Genomic DNA, 8,691 nt, shown 5'->3' with positions numbered 1-8,691 from the left:
AATTTCAACTTCATATTCTTGTTTTTAGGGCCTAAAGATGACTCTGGTTTGGCTTCAATTTTGTGCTCCACTATAGACTATTATATATGGTTGGAAAGCTCTGAATGTTAGCTTTCCAACGCAACTGGAAGCATTCAATTTGGATCTCTGTAGCTCAGGATATCTTCCATTGAAGAAGGTAAGGTCAGGCTGCCTTGTTGGAGTTGTTGTGGATAACGCCCCTATATTCCAAGTTGGCAACGTGCTACCTCCATTCTTCACCATCCAAAGCTTCCTGGCGTTGTTGCCAAACACGCCAATGTTTTCTTGAGTTGGCAACGTGCCCGATGCTTCTTCAAGGCTCTAAACATTGCTTCCCACGTTGCCATTGAACACGCCTATAGAAGCTGGCGTTGGCAACGTGGTTGGCAGCTCTTCCTGGCGTTGGCAACGTGGTTGGCAAGGCTTCCTGGCGTTGGCAACTTGATTGGCAAGGCTTCCTGGCATTGGCAACTTGATTGGCAAGGCTTCCTGGCGTTGGCAACGCCCTCGATCTCCTCTTCAAGGCTTCATTCTTGTTGCTTGGCAACGCCCTCGATCTCCTCTTCAAGCATTCTTTAGAATTTCTTGAACATTGATTCTTTCACAATAAATGTATATATACTAGCACCTTTCTTATGGGACAACATGATTCTTTTTAAGCTAGAATTCTCTCTGTTCTTGCTCAAACTACATCTTTTATTCCATTGACAAGTAAAAGTACTTAAGACAAGCAACCATTCCAAACATGTGAGTAGTGATGCATGGAATGGGCAACATAAAAGAAAATGCTTCAAAAAAAAAATAAAATAAAAAAAATGCATCTTAGAAGGTATACCATATTTCAGACATACATCTTCTTTATTTAATAAAGCATAAAAAAAAAACAAAGGAACATCACCACCTTTAGTCTTCATGTCCCTTTTTCCTTGCTTGATTCTCCTTGCTTTCCTTTGCCCTTTGGATCTTCTTTCTTTTTCTTTCTCAACTCTCCTTGTTGTTTTGTTGTTGCATCCTCCTTTGGATCTTCTTTCTTTTTCTTTCTTTCCTGCAACAAAATTCCAAAAGCTTGAGATTCTTAAAGTGACATTACTAGCTAACAACTTATGATGATATTCCTATGCAAAATTGACTAAACTAAAATTAAAATTTATGAATTGATTCCCTAATCTATTTTTTTCTAGCATTAGTAATGTAAGTAAAGACACCAAACTTAGTTTGTGACTAAATGTTCTATGGAATTAATTCCAAAGATAGCCACATCAAACTTAGTATTTTACCTACATTATATGCTATTTCACGTTTTATATATATATATATATATATATATATATATATATATATATATATATCTAACTAAAATGATGACTGTACTTTCATAGTCTAGCATTTTCGTGTATGTATGGACACCAAACTTAGTCTGTGGCTAAGTGTTGTAGAACACACTTTTGCCATTACTTCAAGATTGGCCACACCAAACTTAGTGCTTTGCATACACCATGTACTAGTCTACTTAATCATTATTGGTTACTAAAGTATGAAAATAAAAGACTCCATGTGCATGGGTTGCCTCCCATGAAGCGCTTGTTTATTGTCCTTAGCTTGACACTACAGCTTCTTTGCTCATGTTAAGAGTTGCACACTCTCTTCCTTGCTCCAGGGGCCACCCAAATAGTGCTTCACCCTATGTCCATTAGCTGTGAAGGTTTGTTTTGAGGCTTCATCAAGTAATTCGACATAGCCATGAGGTGATACTTTGGTGATGGTGTATGGACCAGTCCATCTAGACCTCAGCTTCCCAGGAAAGATCTTCAATCTTGAATTGAATAACAACACCCTTTGGCCTGGTTCGAATGTTCTTTGAGAGATCCTCTTATCATGCCATCTCTTTGCTCTCTCTTTGTATATTTTGGCATTTTCATATGCCTCCAATCTGAACTCCTCAAGTTCATTGAGTTGTAGCAACCTTTTCTCTCCTGCTGCTTGAGCATCTAAATTCAGAAGTTTGGTGGCCCAAAAGGCCTTATGTTCAAGCTCCACAGGGAGGTGGCATGCCTTTCCATACACCAGCTGAAATGGAGATTTTCCTATGGGTGTCTTGAAGGCTGTCCTATATGCCCAAAGTGCATCATCCAGCTTCCTAACCCAATCCTTTCTTGTTGTTCCCACAGTTTTCTCCAAGATCCTTTTTAGCTCTCTGTTGGCAAGTTCAGCTTGCCCATTGGTTTGTGGGTGATATGGTGTGGCCACTTTGTGAGTAACACCATATTTGTGGAGTAAAGAATTTAGTTGCTTGTTGCAAAAGTGGCTTCCCCCATCACTTATAAGTCCTTTGGGCACTCCAAATCTAGTGAAGATGTTCTTCTTGAGGAATTGCAAGACCATGTTGGTATCACATGTGGTGGTGGCTATTGCTTCTACCCATTTGGAGACATACTCTACTGCTACCAAGATGTATTTGAATGTGTAAGATGGAGGAAAAGGTCCCATGAAATCTATTCCCCATAGATCAAAGAGTTCCACTTCTAAAATGAACTTCTGAGGCATCTCATTTTTCTTTGACAAACCCCCTGTTCTTTGACATTCATTGCACTGGCTCACAAACTCTCTAGCATCCTTGAAGATTGAGGGCCAGTAGAAGCCACTTTGAAGGACTTTTGCAGCCGTTCTTTCCGCTCCAAAATGACCACCATAACTAGAGTTGTGACAATGCCATAGTATGTCCTTCATCTCACCTTCTGACACACATCTTCTTATCATTCCGTCTGGGCATCTTTTGAACAAGAATGGTTCATCCCAGAAGAAGAACTTAGCCTCATGTAGCAGCTTCTTGATTTGTTGTTTTGTGTACTCTTGTGGAATGATTCTCCCCGCCTTGTAGTTGGCCATATCTGCAAACCAAGGGACATGTTGGATTTGCAAGAGATGTTCATCTGGAAATTCTTCATTTATTGATGGAAGGTTGTCCTGGCATACATCTTGTGGTAGCCTTGATAAGTGGTCAGCAACTTGATTTTCATTGCCCTTTCTATCTTTTATCTCAATGTCAAACTCTTGTAGGAGTAGCACCCATCTGATTAGCCTTGGTTGGGCATCCTGTTTTGACATAAGATACTTAAGAGCAGCATGGTCAGTATACACTAAGACTTTAGATCCAATCAAATATTGTCTAAACTTATCAAAAGCATATACCACAGCTAGTAGCTCTTTCTCTGTTGTGGTGTAATTTTTTTGAGCTTCATTCAATACCTTACTTGCATAGTAGATAACATGAAGCTTCTTTTCCTTCCTCTGCCCCAACACAGCACCAATTGCAAGGTTACTTGCATCACACATGAGTTCAAAAGGTAGTCCCCAACTTGGGGGTGTGATGATTGGTGCTGTGGTGAGCTTAGCCTTTAGAGTTTCAAAAGCATGTTTGCATTCATCATCAAAGATAAAAGGATTGTCTACCACCAGCAAATTGCTTAGTGGCTTTGCTATTTTGGAAAAATCTTTGATGAATCTCCTATAAAATCCAGCATGTCCTAAGAAACTTCTAACGGCTTTCACACTAGTTGGCAAAGGAAGTTTTTCTATAATTTCTACTTTTGCCTTGTCAACTTCTATACCCTTTCTTGAAATTTTATGACCAAGAACGATGCCTTCGGGTACCATGAAATGGCATTTCTCCCAATTCAAGACTAAATTGGTTTCTTGGCACCTTTTCAAGACTAAGGTAAGATGGTGTAAGCAAGTATTGAAAGAATCACCAAAAACAGAGAAATCATCCATAAATACTTCAATAAATTTTTCTACCATGTCTGAGAAGATTGATAGCATGCACCTTTGAAAGGTAGCTGGAGCATTACACAGTCCAAATGGCATTCTCCTGTATGCAAAGACTCCAAAGGGACAAGTAAAGGAAGTCTTCTCTTGATCCATGGGGTCAACCACTATCTGGTTATACCCAGAATATCCATCAAGAAAACAATAATAGGCATGGCCAGCCAACCTTTCAAGCATCTGGTCAATGAAAGGTAGAGGAAAGTGATCTTTTCGTGTGGCATCATTCAACCTCCTATAGTCTATGCACATCCTCCACCCTGTCACTGTTCGTGTTGGAATAAGCTCATTCTTCTCATTGACAATGACAGTCATCCCCCCTTTCTTAGGTACTACTTGCACTGGACTGACCCACGGGCTGTCAGATATAGGGTAGATGATCCCAACTTTACACAACTTCAGGACTTCCTTTTGAACAACCTCCTTCATTGTGGGATTCAATCTTCTTTGGGGTTGTACCACTGGTTTGGAATTCTCCTCTAAAAGTATCTTGTGCATGCATACGGCAGGGCTTATGCCTTTCAAGTCATCAATGGTCCATCCCAACACCTCTTTGTGAGCTTTCAAAACCACAAGGAGCTTTTCTTCTTCCTCTGCACTCAATGTGGAATTGATGATCACTGGGAAGCTGTCCTTCTCACCAAGGGATGCATATTTAAGATGAGGGGGTAGTGGTTTCAACTCTTGTTGTGGTGCCTCTTCTTTCATAGCTTCACTTGGTTCCTCTGATGCTTCCAATTTGTTCTCTTCTTGTCCTTTAACATTCTGGACTTCCTCCTGTTTCACTTGATGGTTTGTGTCAAGTACCTCTTCAACCAACGAATCCATTACATCAATCCTCATGCAACTTTCTTTCTCAACAGGGTGTTGCATTGCTTTGAAGACATTTATGGTCATTTGCTCATCATGCACCCTGAAAATCATCTCTCCCTTTTCCACATCAATGATTGTTCTAGCTGTAGCCAAAAAGGGTCTACCAAGAATGACTGAATTGTTTCCCTCTTCATCCATGTCTAGGACCACAAAATCAGCTGGGAATATGAAGTTTCCCACCTTCACCAAGAGGTTCTCAACTACTCCATTTGGTATTTTGATGGATCTGTCAGCAAGTTGGAGTGACATCCTTGTGGGTTTAAGCTCTTCAATCATCATTTTCTTCATCATGGTAAAGGGCATTAGGTTAATGCTTGCTCCCAGGTCACAAAGTGATTTGTCAACGGCCATGCTCCCAATCGTGCAAGGTATGAGGAAGCTGCCAGGATCTTTGAGTTTTGGAGGTAGCCCTTTTTGAATGATGGCACTACACTCTTGATTGAGAACCACCGTTTCTTTTTCTTGCCAACTTCTCTTCTTGGTGATCAATTCCTTAAGAAACTTTGCATATAATGGCATCTGTTCCAGAGCTTCTGCCAATGGGATGTTGATTTCAAGTTTCTTGAAGATTTCTAAGAACCTTGGGAATTGTTGGTCCTTTGCTCCTTTATGTATCCTAGTTGGGTATGGAAGCTTGGGTACATAGGCTTTTACTCTTTCATTTTTATTTTCTTGTTGTGGATTCACACTCTCATTGCTATCATGGTTGCTTCTTTGTCTGGGTGGGTTGCCTTGTGGCTTGACAACTTCTTTGCCTTTGTTAGATTTTGAAGCCTTTTCTTCATCTTGCCTTTCCACATGAATTTCCACTGTGTCTTGCTCTTTGGGTTTTATTGCTTCTTTATTCGAACTTTCACCAACTACCTTGCCACTCCTTAACTGCAGAGCTTTACATTCTTCTCTTGGGTTGGGTATTGTGTCACTTGGGAGAACATTGGTTGGTCGCTCAGCTTGTTTGGCTAATTGTCCCACTTGTCTCTCAATATTCTTCATGGTGACCTCATGTTCCTTTTGTCCCTTAGCTAAGGCTTGAGTGGTTTGAGCAAGTGCTTGCAAGGTTGCTTTAAGACTTGAAATTCTAGTCTCATGATGGTCAATTGGGGATATGATGGGGGTTGATTGTTGTTGAAAGTTGTTGGGTGGATTAGTGTGGTAATTCTGTGCGTTGGATGTTGGTGCAGAAAAGTTGCTTTGGTGAGTTTGTGAGTTATTATGAGGTGGTTGATATGTGTTTTGTGTTTTTCTATATTGGTTAGTGTTGGTGGCATGGTGATTTTGGTTATTTGTGTTGCGGGTGTGGTTGTGGTTGTTGTTCTTTTGCCAATGGTTTTCACCCCACCTTAGATTGGGATGATTTTTCCAAGAGGAGTTGTATGTATCACCATGAAATTCGTCCTGAGAATTTGAAGTATTTTGCATGTATTGAACTTGTTCTTGTGGCTGTTCAACAGTGGTCCCTTCACCTTGGCCCCATTCAAGTGACGGTTGATTTGTTGTGTTCACTGATGCTAGCTGGAAACCATCCATTCTCTTTGTTATCAGCTCCATTTGTTGTTGGATTTGTTGGTGCATTAACTTGTTTTGTGCCAAGATAGCATCAACACCTTCAAGCTCCATTACACCTTTCTTTGGGGTCGGATTATGCTGCCTCTCTGATGAGTAATAATATTGATTGTTTGCCACAATCTCAATGAGGTCTTGAGCTTCCTCAGCAGTTTTCATCATGTTGAGTGATCCTCCTGATGAGTAGTCTAGTCCTTTCCTTGCTTCTAAGCTTAAACCTTCATAGAAGTTTTGGAGTTTGACCCAGTCACTAAACATGTCAGGTGGACATCTTCTCATGAGTGCCTTATACCTTTCCCAGGCTTCATACAATGACTCCCCTTCCATTTGCCTGAAAGTTTGAACCTCTGTTTTCAACTTGATGATTCTTTGAGGTGGGTAAAACTTTGCTAGAAATCTGCCCATCACATCATTCCAATTGTTGAGGCTTTCCTTGGGGAATGACTCTAGCCATTGAGTGGCCTTGTCCCTCAAAGAGAATGGAAATAGTAGCAGTTTGTAGACATCTGGATGCACTCCATTTGTCTTCACTGTATTGCATATCCTCAGAAAAACAGATAGATGTTGATTTGGGTCTTCAAGAGGTCCCCCCCCATAAGAGCAGTTGTTTTGTACCAAAGTGATAAGCTGAGGTTTCAACTCAAAGTTGTGAGCATGGACATTTGGTGTAGCAATACTGCTCCCACAGTGTCTTGGATCAGGGATAGTATATGAAGATAACACCCTTCTAGGTGGTCCATCATTGTTGTTGACCCCTCCAGGAGGATTTTGCATCTCATCCTCCATGGCTTGATCTTCTCCCTCTGACTCCTCTTCACCAACTATTCCCTTTCCTCTTTCTGCTCTCCTTATTCTTCGGAGAGTTCTCTCGTCCTCAATGTTACGTCTATTAGTTCCTGACATACACAAACAAAACCAAAATCACAAGTGAGACACTCTAAAACTACAGTGGAATTGGGGTTAGTGAAACAAAGTATCAAACAGTTAGTAGGCTTAACAAAAACACTAAAAAAAATGCTCAATCTAAACCACCTTTCACTTAATCATTGTCAATCTAATCAATCCCCGGCAACGGCGCTAAAAACTTGATACGTAAAAATTAAGAGTTTACGTACAACCGGCAAGTATACCGGGTCGCATCAAGTAATAAAACTCACCAAGAGTGAGGTCGATCCCATAGAGATTGGTAGATTAAGCAACTTTAGTTAAATGGTAAATTTAGTCAAGCAAACATAGTTTTGATTTCATGAGCATTTTGATTTTTGAACATAATTGCAAGAATTTAAATGGTAAAGAATGTAAAGAACTAGAAGAGAGAAATGAAGTGAAAGTAAATAACGGAAACTTAAATTGCAAGAAACTTAAATGACATCAAAAGTAAATTGCAGGAAAATAGAGTGCTGAATTCTAAAGAGTAAAAGAGTAAATAGCAAGAAATAAAGAAACAGAATGTAAAATGACAAGAATAATAAATTGCAAGAGTGTAGAAGGGAATTGGGCAATGGGTATTCAAACACTAAGAACAAAAGAAATGAGAATTAATGATAGAGAGGATCATTAGGGATCAGAGATGCAAGTTTTCATGAATTGATGTTAGTCAAATCCTTCTCAATCATGGGTATAGATCCATGGCAAGTGGGTAATTGAATCCCAATCTCTTGGTGATTCAATTTCTCTCAACATAACCAATTGCCACTCTCGTGATCTAATTGTTCATGAGAAGAGATGAAGCTCAAATCTAATCCAGCCACACAACTCCCATAATCTCAACCAAGGAGAGTTACATCTCACATACTAACTGTTCATACCCTGACCGAGCTCCTCCAAACTCGGCAAAATCCACAAAAGGTCTGACCTCGTCCCAAGGCCCACGCCTGAGGTCGGACCTCGGACAAATACAGCTAAAGAGGCCCATCAAAAGGAACGAAGCCCAAAACCTAAAGGCCGAAAAGGCCTAGGAAAGGCGGTTCCACAAAGATAGAGGTAAAACTCCCAAAAGATAAGATAAGATAAGAATATCTTATCCAGGGAAGATCACGACCAACTACTATAAATACACTGGAGCACCCAGGTATGAGATACATTCTACATTCTACACATATCTGCTTGGACCCATGCTAACTTAAGCATCGGAGTGTCATTGCAGGTACAACCACCAACCGCCAACACATCAAGCTCGGGTCCCTGACCCCCACCTCGGGCATCTCCAGACGACCGAGCTACACGTTTCAGGCAACCACCGGAACATTGGCGCCGTTGCCGGGGACCTGGAAGTCATCCCTTTACCATGGCGGACGACCCTCTCAACAATGACCACGCTACATCAGAACAAGAGGAGGAAGTTGACACCGGAGAACGACCGGACAGCCCTCTGTCACCGCGCACTCCAGGAGGAAACAAACAGAATCGCCC

The sequence above is a fragment of the Arachis stenosperma genome, chromosome 3 (assembly GCF_014773155.1).
Source record: "Arachis stenosperma cultivar V10309 chromosome 3, arast.V10309.gnm1.PFL2, whole genome shotgun sequence".
NCBI lineage: Eukaryota > Viridiplantae > Streptophyta > Magnoliopsida > Fabales > Fabaceae > Arachis > Arachis stenosperma.
The sequence above is the reverse complement of the archived record's forward strand: the minus strand, read 5'-3'. Positions refer to the sequence as shown.